Source organism: Sceloporus undulatus, chromosome 3 (assembly GCF_019175285.1).
Source record: "Sceloporus undulatus isolate JIND9_A2432 ecotype Alabama chromosome 3, SceUnd_v1.1, whole genome shotgun sequence".
Taxonomy (NCBI): Eukaryota; Metazoa; Chordata; class Lepidosauria; order Squamata; family Phrynosomatidae; genus Sceloporus; species Sceloporus undulatus.
The window spans coordinates 144,726,780-144,743,482 of NC_056524.1; the positions used below are offsets into that span (position 1 = coordinate 144,726,780).

A 16,703-nucleotide genomic window follows, 5' to 3' on the forward strand; every position below is an offset into this window, starting at 1 on the left:
GGGCAGAAAAATGGAGGCGCCCTAGCCCCAGAGGCGCTATGGTCGGAGCCATTTTTTTTGCCCAAAATGGCAGGGGAGGGCTCGCGCGAGACTTCGCCACCATTTTGCCGCCCAAAATTGCGGCGCCAGAGGGCTCCAGCCTGTTTACGGGTGGCGGCGGGGGCAGCCTCGGCAAACGCACCTGGGGGCCAGGCGGCAGGCCTCCGCGGGCCGCATCCGGCCCGCGGGGGGCCACTGGCCCGGATGGTTGCCGACCCTTGGTATACGATAAATGTGTATATCTGCTGATTTTAGGTAAGATGGAGGTCATATGTGCGATAAGGTGTGGATAGGGACTGGGGTTTAGGGGCTATATGTAGGTGTGCTAAGTGATAGATGTTAGAATATGTAGTTTAAGGTATTGATTGTATGTGGAAGGAATGAATATAAATTTAAAGTCTTTTATGTCTTACATGTTTTGAATGGTTTTAATGACACACTTTTTTTAAAAAATGTGGAAAAATCACAAGTGAGAGACATACTTCCGCAATGCACTGTAACACTAGGTTCTGTCCTTTTTACAAATGTTGTTCTTAACCTTAACCCTGTGTGTTTTAAATAAAATTAAATTATTATTATATTTTACATATGCTAGGAAGACTTTATTTGTCTTTGATTCCTTGTCAGAGCCCTCATTACCTCAACACGATGGCACACTATTTTCCCTCTTTGGTCACAGGACTGTGGTTATGATAAAGGCACAATCAAATAGCAGCCTGAGTACATTTACTTACCTGCCTCTGATATCTTCACTTACCTCCTCAAATTTTCCAATTCCTGAAACCACAACCGCAAGCTTAATAAGAAAACCTCTAAAGGTAACAATGCTCTTCCTTTCCATCTTTTATAGGGAAAGGAAATATAATCCATTCTTTTTACTAGAATAATTAGGACTTGGTTTACTTGATTCTGGAGGCATACCAATTATCTTTTCGCTTTAAATCTTATAAGAATTATTTAGTTTTATGAAAGATAAATCAAGACAAAAAAGAGTAATAGGCTTTCTAAAAGGTGGAAATTTTAGTATGGAATTGGGAGAGAAGCTGATACATTGAATATGCCGTTTTTAAAGAAGAGACACACCCAGAGGCAGGCATTGCGAAGATTTAACGTAGAAGGTTAAAAAAGTGAAGAATGCTGGTAGGTATGTTGGAAATGAGAGCTAGTGAGAATGAAACAATGGATAGATAGAGGACTACTGCAGGAGATGCTAAGGACATTGGAATAGTAGTTGATAGGGTTGCGGAACAAAGAAAGTTTAAATGAAGAGTGGCAGTTTGATCCAATTTTTGGAGTGGTTATCGGACCAACTAGGCTGATTTAAAAAGGGTTGACAGAGAAGTGAGATAGCGGTTGATTTGACTGAAGAACTTCCCTGAGCAAAGCATCCAATCAAACTAATCTTTTAGAGATCTTGTGTCCATGTTAGGAATGTGTGGTGTGCATCTTAAATCACTCAATAAAAAGTTAACCCTGTACAGTCTAAAAAAGAGGAAGAAACCTCAAGTATAACTGAAGCAGAATTAAGAATGTCCAAGTATTTTATTTATAACATTTTACCATATTAAAGATATTAAATCGGGATTACAAGATGATAAACCATGAATTCCTGCCCTTTCCCAGGTGTTTAATTTCTTTGTTTTGATGAAACAAGACAAACTACTGAGGATGAGTTCTCTTCTACCTCTTCGCTTGTCCTTACTGCAATCATGCCCCACGCTCACATACCATTGTACCTTCTGCTCCACAGAGGAAAGAAAAAAGATTAATCTGAAACTGATCATATTCCAAGTGCTTTGTTAGATACATTTCAAAACAGGAACAACCAGTGCTACTTTGCTGTTGGAACGTTCCGCCCCATAATCTGTAGAGCCCCCAACATTCCACCTAGAGATTCATATACAGGGAAGACTCTACTTGAACTCCCATTTTCGCTTCTTTTCCCATTTTTCCCTTTTTTGTCATGTAGTCGTTGTTCTAAACTGCAAAAGTCTCTAGTTTTTGACCAACGTACCACTTGAATTAAGCGCCCTCCCCTCCTCATTCTGCTCAACTTTTGATTGTAGTGGGTCGCTTAAAAACATGTAAGACTAAGCAAAGAGCTTACATGTACAAGCAAGGAGCAGCAATAACACAAGATTCAACTGCCCCACCACACAAGACTGGTATAAAACTCACGGTGGGACTAATTCTCTTCCTTGGGACAGCCATTCTGGATCATCCTACATAAAGCACTACTGAATGAAGAGTTTTTTTTTAATATTGGCCTCGTCACATGTAGAACATTGTCCAAATAAAATTATTTTCTGCAAAAGAAACTCAGATGTCTGATGAAAATTAGTCTGGACAGGTGCATAATATAACATCACAAAATGACAACCATACAATTGAGGATACTAAAAATGCTCCAACTTATCACTACTGAAGCAGTAATCAAAGTACTACAGGATTGCTGAAAAAACAAGATAAGTCACTTGAGAGCACAAAAGCTGAAGAATATGAGTAGTATTATAAATTTTATTATAGAATTCCAGCACCAGCAATCCTTTAATGTAGTTTACACAACCCAGTACCCACTATATTTTTGCACACAACTCCCATTAGATCTGGAAACTGTCCTAGAGGGATGATTAGGGAGCTGGGAAAGTTTAGCCTGGAGAAAAGCAGGTTAAGAGGTGATCTGTAGCCCCTGTTTAAAATTTGAAGGGATGTTCATATTGAGGAGGGAGCAAGCTTGTTTTCTGTTGCTCCAGAGCACAGTAACCCGGAACTTGATGCAAGCTACAGGAAAAGAGATTCCCCTCACACAATAGGAGGAACTTCCTGACAGTAAGGGCTGTTAGACAGTGGAACACACCCCTCAGATGTGGTGGACTCTCTTCTTAGAGGTCTTTAAGCAGGGCTGGCCATTTGTCAGGGATGCTTTGATGAATTTCCTGCATGACAGGGGTTGGACTGGATGACCCTTGCGGTTCTTCCAACTCTACATTCTATGATTCTATCTATGATTGTATGATTCTTATTCCATCTAATCATAAAACATTGGTCTACCTTCAGTGGAGAGATCACCAAGTCCAACATGTCTGCTCTCTGAAGAACTGGGAGCCAATTATATGGCGGGGCTCTCAATGTAAAGATCCTGTAAGAAGGGAAATAAAGAGTTGTTTAGTGTCTCTAGCTAAGGAAGCCCTATGGTACTATGGGATCATCATGAGGTAACAGACACATGAGCAATGCATAATTACAACCAGGGCTTTGGTACCCACTGCAATTTGTTTTCAGGACACTCTGTGGATACCAAAATCCAGGATGCTTAAGTCCCATTAAATACAGTGGCATAGTAAAATAGTGTCTTATACAAATGGCAAAATCAAGGCTGAGTTTTGGAATTATATACTTTTTTGGCATATTCCTGGGGATAGAAAAATCTGTGGATATGGGGGATATGTTACACAGATCAAACTCACTTTTCAGGATACGCTGCGAAAACAGCGAACAATTTGCATATGTTCTCCTGTTCATGAGCTTGACCGATTTCTAGGTTGTTAACTACATTTGACTACAGTATTGATTAAATTACCTCCATGGTAAGTGATGGATCTAATCTGCTGTGAGAGTAATACAAATCTCCAGATGTTACAGGACTGCAGTTTAAGCATTTGTCACCAATGGCTATGCTGGATAGGGCTGGTGAAGATCACAAAGCTCAACAGCTACCCCGAATACGTCAACCGCTGGAAGGAATTATCCCATTCCAATCCAATATTTTACTAAATGTGAGTCTTCGTCCTCCTGCTAACATGTTGCATTGTGCCTTTATTCCAAAATACAGTGACCATCCATACATTAGTATAATAATCAGCAAACGGTGAATATCAGGGTTAAATTTTAAAGGCAGCCTTTTTTTCATTCTAGATAGTGAAGGATCAAATTAATATCAAAAGTTATAGTCATGGTTCTTATGGCTGAATGCTATTTTGGTAGATGTTTTCCGAAATTTAAAATACATGTGAATTGTTTTAAGGTAAAAGCCAGATATCTGTAAAAATTTCAACCTACAGCCAGTTCTGGCATGTAGCCACATAAACCAAAACAAAGGAATAAGAGAATCTGACAGAGTAAATAAACAAACAGGTAACTGTGTAAGAGAAAAAAAAACATATACTGCATTGACAGCCACAGGCTATTCATATTCATGCAACTCCTTCTGTTGGCAGCCACAAAGCACAGTGATGGTCAGTGCCTTGATCATTTATGGCCTGTACCGAGGGCCACTACAACCTGGGAGGGGGGGGGATTAGCTGGATCCATCTCCGAATGGGCAGATTAGAGCTGGAAACCATATAAAAACTACCTTCTCAGGTGCAAAGGTATGTGTCACACAGCCTCCAACTCAGTCAAACCTTCATGACAGCTTTTATTCTGATGCTGGTCTATTCGTGGGTAAATATTCTTGAAATATTGAGTAAACGATGGAAAGAATGTCCACTCTCCATTTAAATAGTTATGTAAATAGTCAATTCCTGTCTGGATTTAATGCATCAAGGACTATATATGGATAATGCAATGGTAGGGACATTGGTTCTTACCTGTGATACGTCCATTTCAGTAGATAAGAGTCCCACATCCGTAGTTTTTCTAACCTAGACAGGCCTAGTGCTTGGCCTTCTAGGGTTCAGAAAAACTACAGGATGTGGGCTCTATTACTGAGGAAATGCAATGCTGTGGAAGACTACCATTTTCCATAGATGCATGTGTGACAAATATTATTCCTCCACAGGATGACATATGGGTAGAATGACCCAAAATTATGTTTTAAGATTTGTTACAATATGGCTCAGCAAATGTCTATAATAGGCTTCAACAGATGGCCGAGAATGGTAAAGTTATATGCCGAGAAAATGAAAGTCTATATACCTCCCCAAGGGGAGTGGAGGGTACATATGCATATCTCTGTGTGGCTTGCGCACACACGCACACCTATGTTTGTTCCTTTTAATGTATAGCCCAAAAGATACTGAGCTGCATGGTTTACTCCCTATTAATAACTGGATATTTAAGAACACTTTACCATACTTAAGACACTTAAGAAGGTAAAAATGCCTCTGACATGAGTCTGTTGTAACCAACTGTTAGGGCTGTGCTCTTCTTCATATTAAGCCATGATCCAGCATCTCCAGGACTAACGGTGGTCATGTGGCCAGGATGACTGTACAAAACGTTATACTTCCCACTGAAGTTGTCCCTATTTATGTACTGTACTTTGCTTGCACTGCTTTCGATGCTAAGTTGGCGAAAGCTGGACTCGTGTCAGGAGCTTCACTTATATGTAGCACTTGGGCCTCGAACTAACCAACCTTCTCATCTTCTGTTTGTCAGAAATACTGTAGTGTCTTAACAACTTAGCCACCACATTCCCAAGAACACATACAGTGGACCCTTGTTATACGCTGGGGTTTGGTTCCAAGATCCCCCGTGTTATACAAATCCGTGGATGATCACGTCCCATTAATATAAGGGCAGAGCAAAATGGTTGTCCCTTATAAAAATGAAAATCAAGGTTTGATATTTGAAATTTATACTTTTTTAATATTTTGCAAACCGTGGATGCTGAATCCGTGTTAAAAATCCGTGTATAAGAAGGGCCACTGTAATTGAGTGTTAATTAATCTTCTGTTTGGGGACTATACATGTGAACAAGCTGGGAGGCAATAACCCGACTGACGAGAGGGCGGGCTCCAAACAGGTACAAATTGCCTGCAAATGTTTAAAAAACCTTTAATCTCTCAGCTGAAAGAGAAAAGGGTGGGGAAATCACACCTACTTTAGGCTGCCAATGTGGAAGATTTTAAAAGTGGATTAAAAAGAAACTCACAGAGACAAAATTAACAATGGCTACTAGTCTTTATGTCTATAATCTTTCAGTTCAGAGTAGGGTTGCCATAGTGCCGGACCCCAAAACGGGTAATGTAGGACAGAAATTTCAATGTAGGACACACAAATGTGTCCTACATTTGAAATTTGCCTACATTTTACCTCGCATTGCGGCCGGGGAGCGGAGCCAGCGCGAGGGAAAGCCTCCACTTAAGGAGACTTTCCCTCCCCGCCTGGGCCCTGTGCTCGACCGCGATCGGAGGCCAGGATCGGGGCCTCGCCTCCTTCCTGGCCCCGCGGGGACCAGGAAGAGGCGAGCGGCCGCCGGCATCGGCGCGCTCGCCTCGTAACCGGCCCCGCAGGGCCAGGAAGGAGGCGAGCAGGCCACCGGCGATGGGCCGGGGCCTTCGACTCCTTCTTCGCCCCCGCGGAGACCAGGAAGGAGACAAGGAGCTGTCGGCGATCGCCAGGGCTCGCCTCGTTCTGGCCCCGCAGGGACCAGGAAGGACGAGCGAGCAGGGCGCCGGCGTGGCAGGGCTTTGCCTCCTTCTTGGCCCCGCAGAGACCAGGAGGAGGCGAGGAGCCGCGGCGTCGCCAGTGGCTCGCCCCATCCTGGCCCCCGCAGGGACAGGAAGGAGGCGACCAGGCCACCGGCGATGGCTGGCTTCGCCCCTTCTTGGACCCCGCGGGAGACCAGGGAGGAGGCGAGGAGGATGCAGGGAGGGCGGGAGGTTGGCGGGCTGCGCCCAAGAGGCGCGCCTCCTTACAGCCTCCTCCGCCCAGGCCTTGCTGCCTTCTTTTCCCGGGCCATGCGCGGTGGAGGAGGAGGAGGAGGGCCAGTCGAGGCCCCAGGGTGCCTAGTAACCTGCTGCACCGCGCTTTTCCCAGTTTTTGGTGGCACCCGTGCCGTGACGGGCCAGGTGCCGCCAAAACCGGAAAAACCCGGTTGCAAACCGGGTTGTAGGCAACCCTAGTACAGAGCGTACAGTCTCAACTAGCACTCTGCAGTCACAGTTACTATAGCAAGAAAAGGGCTAGATCAAACAAAATCGGCCGGGATGCTTTATAAGGTTCAACAAATTCTACTTTATAATATAATCATATGTTTTTTGTACACCGCTTTTCCTACGATCAAAGCGGTTTACAGCATACATAGCAATACAACAACAAAGCAAGTAACAAAGTTCATACAACCATAAACAGTAATGCAATACAATATTACAATAAAATACAGATAAAAACACAGTTAATAAAAAAAAACCCATAGTACTAGCGATACATGCTACACCAATACCAATATCATTTTATGATTTATCGCTTTTAGCCACATTACCAAAAGCATGTGCATCCAATCAACTTTTTTCACACTCACATAAGCTATAGACTTTTTAAGATATCAGACAAATCAGTTTTTCAAACCAATAACAAGGACTAAAAAAAACAAACATTCTCTAAAACAAAAGTTCAAATTAGGTTGAAAAATGATGGAAAATAGGTACCAGATTTCTCTGACATTACAGCTGCAAACAATGAAATTTGCAAAGTGTTTAACTAAAAAATAAAATGCATGGTATGGGGAAAATATGTAAGGAAACATTCAAATTACAAATTAACTAGAAGAGTAATGTGGAATTTGTAGTCTTTTTGTTACCTGAGAAGATAGGGAGGGAGCTAGAGCAGAACCTTATAAGCTATAAAATGGAAGTTACTGCGTGATTCCAGGCTTTGGAACCACTTTTATACCATTTTCCCCTCACTCGCTGCAAAACAATACTCCCTGGTCCCTTTTAGTGCAGATAAGGATGTAAACGTGAGGGACAAGTTCTGTTACCTTAGCTCCAGTATACTTAATTCTACGCTTTCATTTGTTTCTTCTTCAGAGTCTGATTTCCCGCTTTGATGTCCAGCTGTTCAAAGGCATATCAAGAACCTGCAGCCCATAATTCACAGCTTCCTGGATTTTAGGAATCAAATCAAATCCTTCCTGTTCACAGTTTTCTCCTTTAAAAGCAGAAACAGCACATTCACAGTTAACATTGAGTTATATTCAGTGTTCTAAGTACAATAGAAGAATAGGGGGTATAGCCTACATGTGTGCTGGCTCAACAAAACTGGTTTACAAGGGGCAAAGCAGATGGGCATCCTGGCAACCAGAAGCCACTCCCGCTGATCACCCCAGGGCTGTGGCAAACACATGCTGCGGCCCAGGGCACGTCCTCCATGGTCCCAATGGACTGTGGCAAGGGAGTGGAAAAGATCAGCTCCTTTTGGGCTGCCTTAGGGAGGCCCCAGTGCGCTTCCAGGGGACATATGTCTTCTAAATGCCATGCTCAAAACAGCCGGAAGCACCGCCACGCCCCCGCCCCCCCATTTGCCCATCTGGTTTCAGGCCAAAGTTCTCTTCTAATAATATCTCATGCAGCTGATTCATGTATAAAATAATCAACAGATCTAATTACCAACGCCTTCCTATAAGTTAAGAATAATTAAAATCCAAGTGCTGAGGCATCATTATGTTGCAGCAATCATTTCATAAAGTCAGGATGTCAATAAATAGCTCTTGTCATAGGAGGAAACTATCCTATATACCTAGACTGAACACAAATAGGCTAATAACCCATTGTAAAGAGTTATAACCACAGATGTTGAGTTGGTGTGACTGAAACAATGTAGGACACAGGCTATTAGGCTTCATGTTGAAACATTGCATATTCGTTTGGCCAGAAGGACAATTCTTGGCCAATGCTGGTGACATAAATTAATGTGGATACTGCTCCACACACACATACAGTACACTCTAACTGTACTGGTTTAATAGTTGTTAAATGGCATCTAGTTCCAATGCATCCATTCTTCGACATGTATAAAAGGCAAAGGACACTTGCCACCTCAAAGAATCATAAAATCACCCAAATGATGGACTGAAATGGCAATTTAAAGAACTCCCAAAAAAACACCCAATTTCTCTTAAAGATCTCGAAGCAAGGTTCCACATGCTGCAAACAGTTTATTTCTGTCTCTAACAGCGTTACCATCAGGAGTTCTTTTTATTCTTGTATTTAATTTCATGCAATTGAATCTCTTTTCTTATATTTGAATGAACTGGTTCATGTCCAGTCCTTGGAGCATCAGAAAACAAAATTGCTTCTACAGACATCACTTCAGTCTCAGAGCAAAGAGCAGAAAATGCACTGTGGTTTGGCAGGTTTAGGCTTTACTTTTCAACGTTTTTTTAAAGGGGGCTTGTTTGGGATTTGTCTTCTTTTGGCCCTGGGTTCTTCCTGAGCACATGGTCGAGGGAGCGGACTCTGTGAGCCACTGACCTAGTGGGGGAGAAGCTAAAAGCAGCGAATTCTATATAGAAATAAGCATAGATGGCTGGGGGAGAAGATAACTGCTTTTATCTTTTAACTTTTTTAAACCAATGATCTGTTTTATAATGTAATACACGTTGAGCCTCACCTTACGTGGGGGCCCATTCCGGACCCCCCACATAAGGTGAATTTTGCCTATGCTGGGGCTGTGCACGCGGCGGTGTGACGGGCGGCAGCGCACGTGTGCCATGGGCGTGCGCCCGTCGTTCAAATGGACGTGTCCCCTTTGGTCCCACGCACTCCCTGCGCTTGAGCGCATACTCTCAGGTCCTTCATAGCAGCCCACGTATAACGGGGTGCACTGAGTTTATTTCCATTTTACTGTGACTTTTGTAAGTTTTAATTGTACTGTGTTTTCTAATTGTAAGCTGCACTGGTCCCAATTTTAAGAGAAATTGCTACTACTACTACTAATAATAATAATAATAATAGCAGCAGCCAATAATAGCTTTAGCCTATTCTCTGGAGCTTGTAAACAGGTTAGCAATGATGTTTTTGCATGGGTATTAGTTGGGGGAGTTTAAAAGGTGAGGCCCAGAGTGCTCTTCCATGCTTACTAAAACTACTGAAACTGATTAGAGAGGGAGCTACTGCAGTTACCTCAACTACTGTGGTATGTTTGTCTCCTGCTGGCGGATGTAGGTAGCTCTACCTGCACTGATGCACACTGGTAGCCCTGTTGGAAGGAGATCTACAACTGGAGCCCTGGATGTCTATGCTTCACACATATAGGGAGCACAGAGGGTTTTTTGGACAAAGTGGAACGGACTGTCTAGAGGAAACACACAGAGGAATTTCCTTGGGAGGAAGTCATCCCATCCCACAGAAGGTAGACAGTTGCAGGAATGTGACACACAGAAGGAGGAAAACGAGTGATTGTTTTGCAAGCTTGCCACTCTCCTCTCATCAGGGACTATGGGGGAAAGCAGAACGGCCAGTCCTCAGGGAAGTGCAGGAGACCTGTTAGAATCAGCACAGGAATAATCTGTGCTAAATCTTGGAGGCCGCACATAGTGGTTGTGGGTGAACTCCTTGCTGAAGATACAGAAACATTGCTCCATGGGCCTGACAAAATATCTCAGGGTGTGTTGTCTCGTGAGGCAAAAATCCATGATATGACAGTGAGGCTGACAGACATGTCAAGCCTACTGACAGTTATCCCTTCTATTGGTCCATGTGGGAACCAATGATTTGCAACTCGCAGCATTCAGAACATTTTAAGGGATTATGAGGCTCTGTGAGGAAGCTGAAAGAGCGTGAAAGGAGTTGTCATCTCATCTCTTCTCCCAGTTGAAGGCACAGTAAAGGAGACCATTCAAATCTGGGACTTCTTTGCAAAAGAGGACACCTGGTTTTCTGTGTCCACTTTGCTTGAGTAAGAGCTTAAAATTTAAAGTGTGAGCCATTTCTTGGTCACTGGAGGGAGGAACTAGAAACTCATTCTACAGAAGTCCTGGCAGAGGCGCACGCCTAACGGCGCACATTTTTTCTTCTCTTTTCACATTCATTTTCTTTTATATTCAAGGAGGGTTTGGAGTACAGAGGAGAGGTCACCTGGGCACAGTGTTTGAGGACACTTCTTCAATTTTACTTTACTTTCACTACTCCCTTAGGGCTTGTGGGGACTTGCTAGAGGAAGTGAGTCAGAGACTTGCCTCTGGAAGGAGCTGTGCCAGGAACTCTGTACATAACTAAAAGCCCCACTTGACTGAACTCGCTAACAGAGTTTGGGGGGAAGGCCAGGCCCACATGGTTTTACATTGGTTTAACAGGGGAAGCCCACAGTCTTGTTCAGTGCCTCCTTAAGACTTTTCAGTATTGACACTGAGGGACTGCTGCAGTCACCTGCACACTTGTGGGATGCTTGTATTCTTGCCCACAGATGTGGGAACGTCACCTGCACTAAGTGCAAGTTGGTAGCCCTCTTAGAAGAGAAAGTACAGCAGCTGGAGCCAGGTAGCTACACTTCAGCATCATAGGGAAGACGAGCAGGGGACCCTGGGAGTACCACCAGAGGGACAGCCGCTGCTAGCCATGGAGGTGACATGTGGTGGTCATGGGGACTCCTTCCTGAGAGGCACTGAACCAGTGGTTTGTGGATAAAGACACAAAGGTGTAACCCTAAACCTAAACTGAAAATGGCAGGACAAAAAGTCTAGGGGGGAAAAAAACAATGGTTCATGCAATAGCAAAAGTTTTATTAGAAACAACTAGAGAAGTTGGATTAAAAAAAGGGAGGATGGGTAAAATCTAGTCAATCCTGCAGACAGAAAATATGCTGTGGTCTGTGTGCAGAGCCCTAGATAAAATCAAAAGCTCATGCAACAAATGGGTAAAAGGGCTGATGTGACCAATGTGTACTAGGCTATAGAACTATAAATCCCAACCAATAAGTGGAGTATATGGAGATGTCTACATGTTGAATACACATACAAATACAAATGAAGTTTTCAACACCTCCAAGTAAACAGATGGGAGGGATAACTAGCAAGCCCATACAAGAGATAAATTGTAAAAAAGACCAAACATGTTTTAACAACAAGTGTTTGTCAGATAAAGGAGAAGAGGACAGAATAGGGGATTTCAGCACAGAATAACTAAAGAGATAGTACAGGAATACAGGTTAATCTAACGAATATAAATCTCCAGGACCAGACGAACTACATCCAAGGGTATAAAAAGAACTGGCAAATGTAATATCGGAGCCATTGGCAATAATTTTGAAAACTCCTGGATAACAGAGAAGTCCCAGCAGACTGGGGAGGGCAAATGTTGTCCCCATCTTCAAAAGGAGGGGAAAAGGGATCCCAACAAATCGTCCAGTTAGTCTGACATCAATACCAGGAAGATTCTAGAGCAGATCATTAAACAGAGAGTCTGTGAACATCTAGAAAGCATGCCATAATCATAAAAGTCACATGGGCTTCAGGAAACAGTCATGGTAGACAAATCTAATCTCTTTTTTTGATAAAATTTACAATCTTAGATGAAGGGAATGCTGTGGATATAGTAAATATTGATTTCAGTAAGGCTTCTGACAGGGTTCCCATGACATTCTTACAAAAAAGCTAGTGAAATGTGGGCTAGACAACAGTAACTGTTACATGGAGTTGTAATTGGTTGACCAGCCGGACCCAAAGGGTGCTCAATAATGGCTCCTTTTTATCCTGGAGAGAAGTGACCAGTGGGCTCCCACGGGTTTTGTCCTGGGCCCAGTGCTGGTCACATCTTTATCATGACTTGAATGACAGAATTGGGGGTATAGTTATCAAGTTTGCAGATGACACCAAATTAGGAGGAGTAGCTAATATCCTGAGGACAAGGATCAAGTTCAGAATGACCTTAATTATTAGAAAGCTGGGCTAAAACTAACAAAATTAATTTCACACAGAGAATGTAAGGTACTACACTTAGGCGGAAAAATGAATGAACAGATATAGGATGGGTGACACAGGCTGAACGAGACTACATGTGAAAGTGGTCTGGGATCCAAGTAACCACAAATTGAGATAGTCACAGGCGATGCGGCAGCTAAAAAGGCCAATGCAATTTTAGGCTGCATCAATAGAAGTATGGTGTCTAGATCAAGGGAAGTAATAGTCTCACTCTATTCTGCTCTGGTCAGGCCCCACCTGGAATACTGTGTCCAGTTCTGAGCACCACAATTTAAAAAAGGATGTTGAGAAACTGTAGTGCAGTGAAGGTGAATCTTTTAGAGGCCGAGTGCCCCAAACTGCAACCCAAAACCCACTTATTTATTGCAAAGTGCCACGTCCCTTTGGCTTTCTAGTAACAAACTCTGGCAAACTCTGTGCTGGGGCGACGGCACATGTGCCCACAGAGAGGGCTCTGAGTGCCACCTCTGGCACGCGTGCCATAGGTTCGCCATCACTGCTGTAGTGTGTCCAAAAGAGGGCAGCCAAAATGGTGAAGGGTCTGGAAACCATGTCCTATGAGGACTTAGGGAGCTGGGGATGTTTAGCCTGGAGAAGAGAAGGTTAAGAGGTGATATGATTGCCCTGTTTAAATATTTGAAGGGATGTGTCACAATGTGGAACCAGTATCCAGGAAAATCAGTCAGGCTTATGAAGAATAAGTAGAACTTTATTGATAGCTCCAAGATCAGCAATTCAACTCCATTCAGCGTTTAAGCTGAGACTTGTCTTTCCCACCTCCTGCAAAAGCCCGCGTGACAAACTCTCCACCTCTTTCTCACCATTACTCATCCTCCATTGCTTCCCCTATTGCTTCTACCCCTCTGTGCTCTAAGCTTGCATTCCAAGCCTCTGAGAGAGGCCTTCAAGGACACCAGATAAGAGCCACCTGGTACCACTCAGGGTTTCTAAGGGTGTCCTCGCCGTCCCGGCTGAACACTGCTGAGGAGACTAGGGCGGACACAGGGGCATCCACCAGAGGGGTCTTCAGTTTGTCCATGACCGCCTGTTGTAGTATGTAATGTTTGCGGGTGAAGTTACTATTGGGCCTAGCTGCTGCAGCTTATCCCATTCATCCCTGATGATCTGCATAATATTATAAGGGCAAGGAACCTCCAAGATGGATGGGGCAGAGACAGGGAAAAGGTCCTCGCCCACCCTTGGCAGGTCGGAGTCGAGGATCGGGGCCTGGCTGGAGGGTACACTGATCCCCAAGGTTTTAGTGGTCTTTTTTATAAGAGGAGAATAATCTTCTGATCTAAAGAGGCGAGCGGACAAGGGAACGTCCCTGTTGTCGTCGCCTTCGTCCTGAGAGAGTTCTCCCTCCTCCTACCCTGACTCAGAGGGGTCGGAAGTGGTCTCAATGGTGCCCTCGTCGGAGGACTGGCGAGCGGGGGACTGCTTGCGGTTTGCGGACCCCCTATTGTACCTGGGGCATTCTGTTGGGGGGTGGTAGGAGTGTTCGGAGTCTGAGTCGGTGCCCAAGTGGTCACTGACTCAGGTCTGGGACTCCGCAGGGGTTTGCGTGCGGCCGGAGCAACATGACAGAGGGTCACTAGACGCTTCGCTGGTCATCCTGGCTCTAGTACTGGATGACCCCTGCTCCGTCTGACCCTGGGTTTGGGCCGAGCTGGCTTCGGCGGTGCCGGGGAAAGCCTCTGGTGAGAGGCAAGCAGTGGAGGAAGTGGCGTGCGGCCGCCCTCTGGGCTGATTCGCAACTGCGGTAGCAGCAAAGCGCCCCTCTCTGGAAGGGGTGGAGCCATTGGGACTGACTTCCGGTCTAAGATGGCGGCCCCCATCAGGAACCGCATGGCCAAGATGGACGCCCCCATAGGGCCCCAAGTGGCCAAGATGGCCGCTCCCATAGAAGGGAGCCAGCAGACCTCCTCCCCAGGGGCCCAGCATGGCACGGTTCGTGTCCACTTGCCAAGGGGGGGCCCATGCGCCAGAGCTCTCCTGGCCGACGACGTGGGTTGGGGGGTGGCCGCCGATGGCGGTCCAGGGCCTGTTGGATCAGGGATCCTAGCCACATAAGGAGGGGAGGGAAGCCCACGGGGTTAAAGGGTCCCGCTCCCCAAAATGGCACGGTGGTGCGATCAGGGTCTCCACCTCCTGGAGCTGGCTGTGCCGAGGCCGGGGCTTCCTGGGCAGTGGAGGGCCCAGGTAAGCGGACCGGCTCTTGTGGGAGAGGGTTAATTACGTCCTCCCTTACGGTGTCCGGGACAATGGTGGAGGGCTCTCCCTTCTCAGACCCTAACCGGGTCGCCAGGGAGCCCTCAGTCTCTGCAGCAAGCTGGAAGATGATCTCGGCTGGCTGCGATCCTGTCTCCTCTCGCTGTCCCTGCTGAGACGAGGGAGCCGCGTGGCACGCTTCCGGCAAAGCCAGGGCTGGTCCAGGCTGAGAGGAGACCGCCTCAGCGGTTGACTTGGTCTTCCTCTCTCCTGGCATAGTCCCGGGGGGGGGGGGGGGAAGGAGGGAGGGGAGAAAGCAGGGGAAGAAGGGATTTTTTTTTTGTAAGGAAGAAGGGAGGAGAGAGGGAAGAAGGAGCAAGCCAGGTGAGTCTGGTGAGGCAAACTTGATCGAAGAAGTTGGAGAGCAAATTGCATGAGCGTCCTAGCAGGAGCAAGGCAGGAAGAAGACTGAGGTCACAAGGTGTCGCTCCACCCTGACAGGCGGGGTCAGGCCCCTGGCCTTTGTCTTTTTCTTCTCTCCCTGCCTAGCAGGAGCCATGTAGGTGGAGCTACCCAAGTTAAAGGAGGCTTGGCTCCTTCTCTGCTGGGAAATGGAGTAGCAACCCAGTCCAGAGGATGTTCTCACCTTCTCTGCTAGGAAACATCTATTCTTTCCTTCCCCCAACTCTTCAATTTGTCATTTTCACCATAGCACATGGACAATGAATGTCACCAATAAATAGTTATTCTTAGATAGTTCACTTGCCTGTTCTGGTTTGTCTCCCAGTTCACTGCTAGATAAGGGTTCCTCCACTTCATCATCGTACACTCTCTATAAATATAAACACAAACCTTCAGTTGTTTTTTTTAAAAATACTGATATTGGCCTGGTACAGACTGTCAAAATAAAGCTGCTTCGGGTCTCTTTGGAGGTATGCTATTTAAATGATGCATGGGTCCTAAGAGTCCGGAGGTCGCGCCAAAGCCACACTCCATTCCTAAGCACTGGAGTGCAGCTTTGGTGCAGCTTCTGGATTCTTAGGGTGCATGCATCATTTAAACAGCATACCTCCAAAGAGACCCGAAGCAGCTTTATTTTGGCAGTCTGTAACAGGCCATTGTTCACAAACAAATATGCTTCATTCAGTAACAAATGTCAATAACGAATGTGTTAAATAAAAACTCTCAAAATAAACATATCTGTTGTTTCTGAATCTTCAAATCTCTATTCTGCACAATGGCATGCAGAGATGGGGCTATTTAATTCAAGAAACTAAAGAAGCAATATAGGTGGTGCCCTGAATACCATCTTGCCATAGTTTATCCTTTACAACTCCTCTTTTTGCCAGGATAGGAGAATTTCTGCCCACAGGAAAAATCTAGGCAATTAAGAACGATGGAGATTTTTGAACACCACTACCACCCTGGGCTAGCATGAAGGGAATGGCTCCTTTTCATCCTGGAGAGAAGTGACCAGTGGGGTCCTACAGGGGTCTGTCCCGGGCCCAGTGCTATTCAACATCTTTATCAATTACTTGAATGACAGAATTGGGGGTATAGTTATCAAATTTGCAGATGACACCAAATTAGGAGTAGCTAATAGTCCTGAGGACAGGATCAAAGTTCAGAATGACCTTAATATATTAGAAAGCTGGGCTAAAACTAACAAAATTAATTTCAACACAGAGAAATGTAAGGTACTGCACTTAGGGTGGAAAAATGAAATGAACAGATATAGGATGGGTGACACATGGCTGAACGAGACTACATGTGAAAGGGATCTGGGAATCCAAGTAGACCACAAATTGAA

General features: G+C 45.0%; 1 protein-coding gene across 1 annotated transcript in view; it reads right to left on the reverse strand.

Moving 5' to 3' along the window:
- The window catches only part of LOC121926472 (WASH complex subunit 2C-like), a 293,675-nt gene extending 277,956 nt beyond the window's left edge, over positions 1-15,719 (reverse strand). The window contains exon 1 of the mRNA XM_042459487.1: positions 15,660-15,719. The gene's annotated coding sequence lies outside the window, so the exon portion shown is untranslated. The remainder of the gene's footprint in view (positions 1-15,659) is intronic.
- Positions 15,720-16,703: the final 984 nt, after the last annotated feature.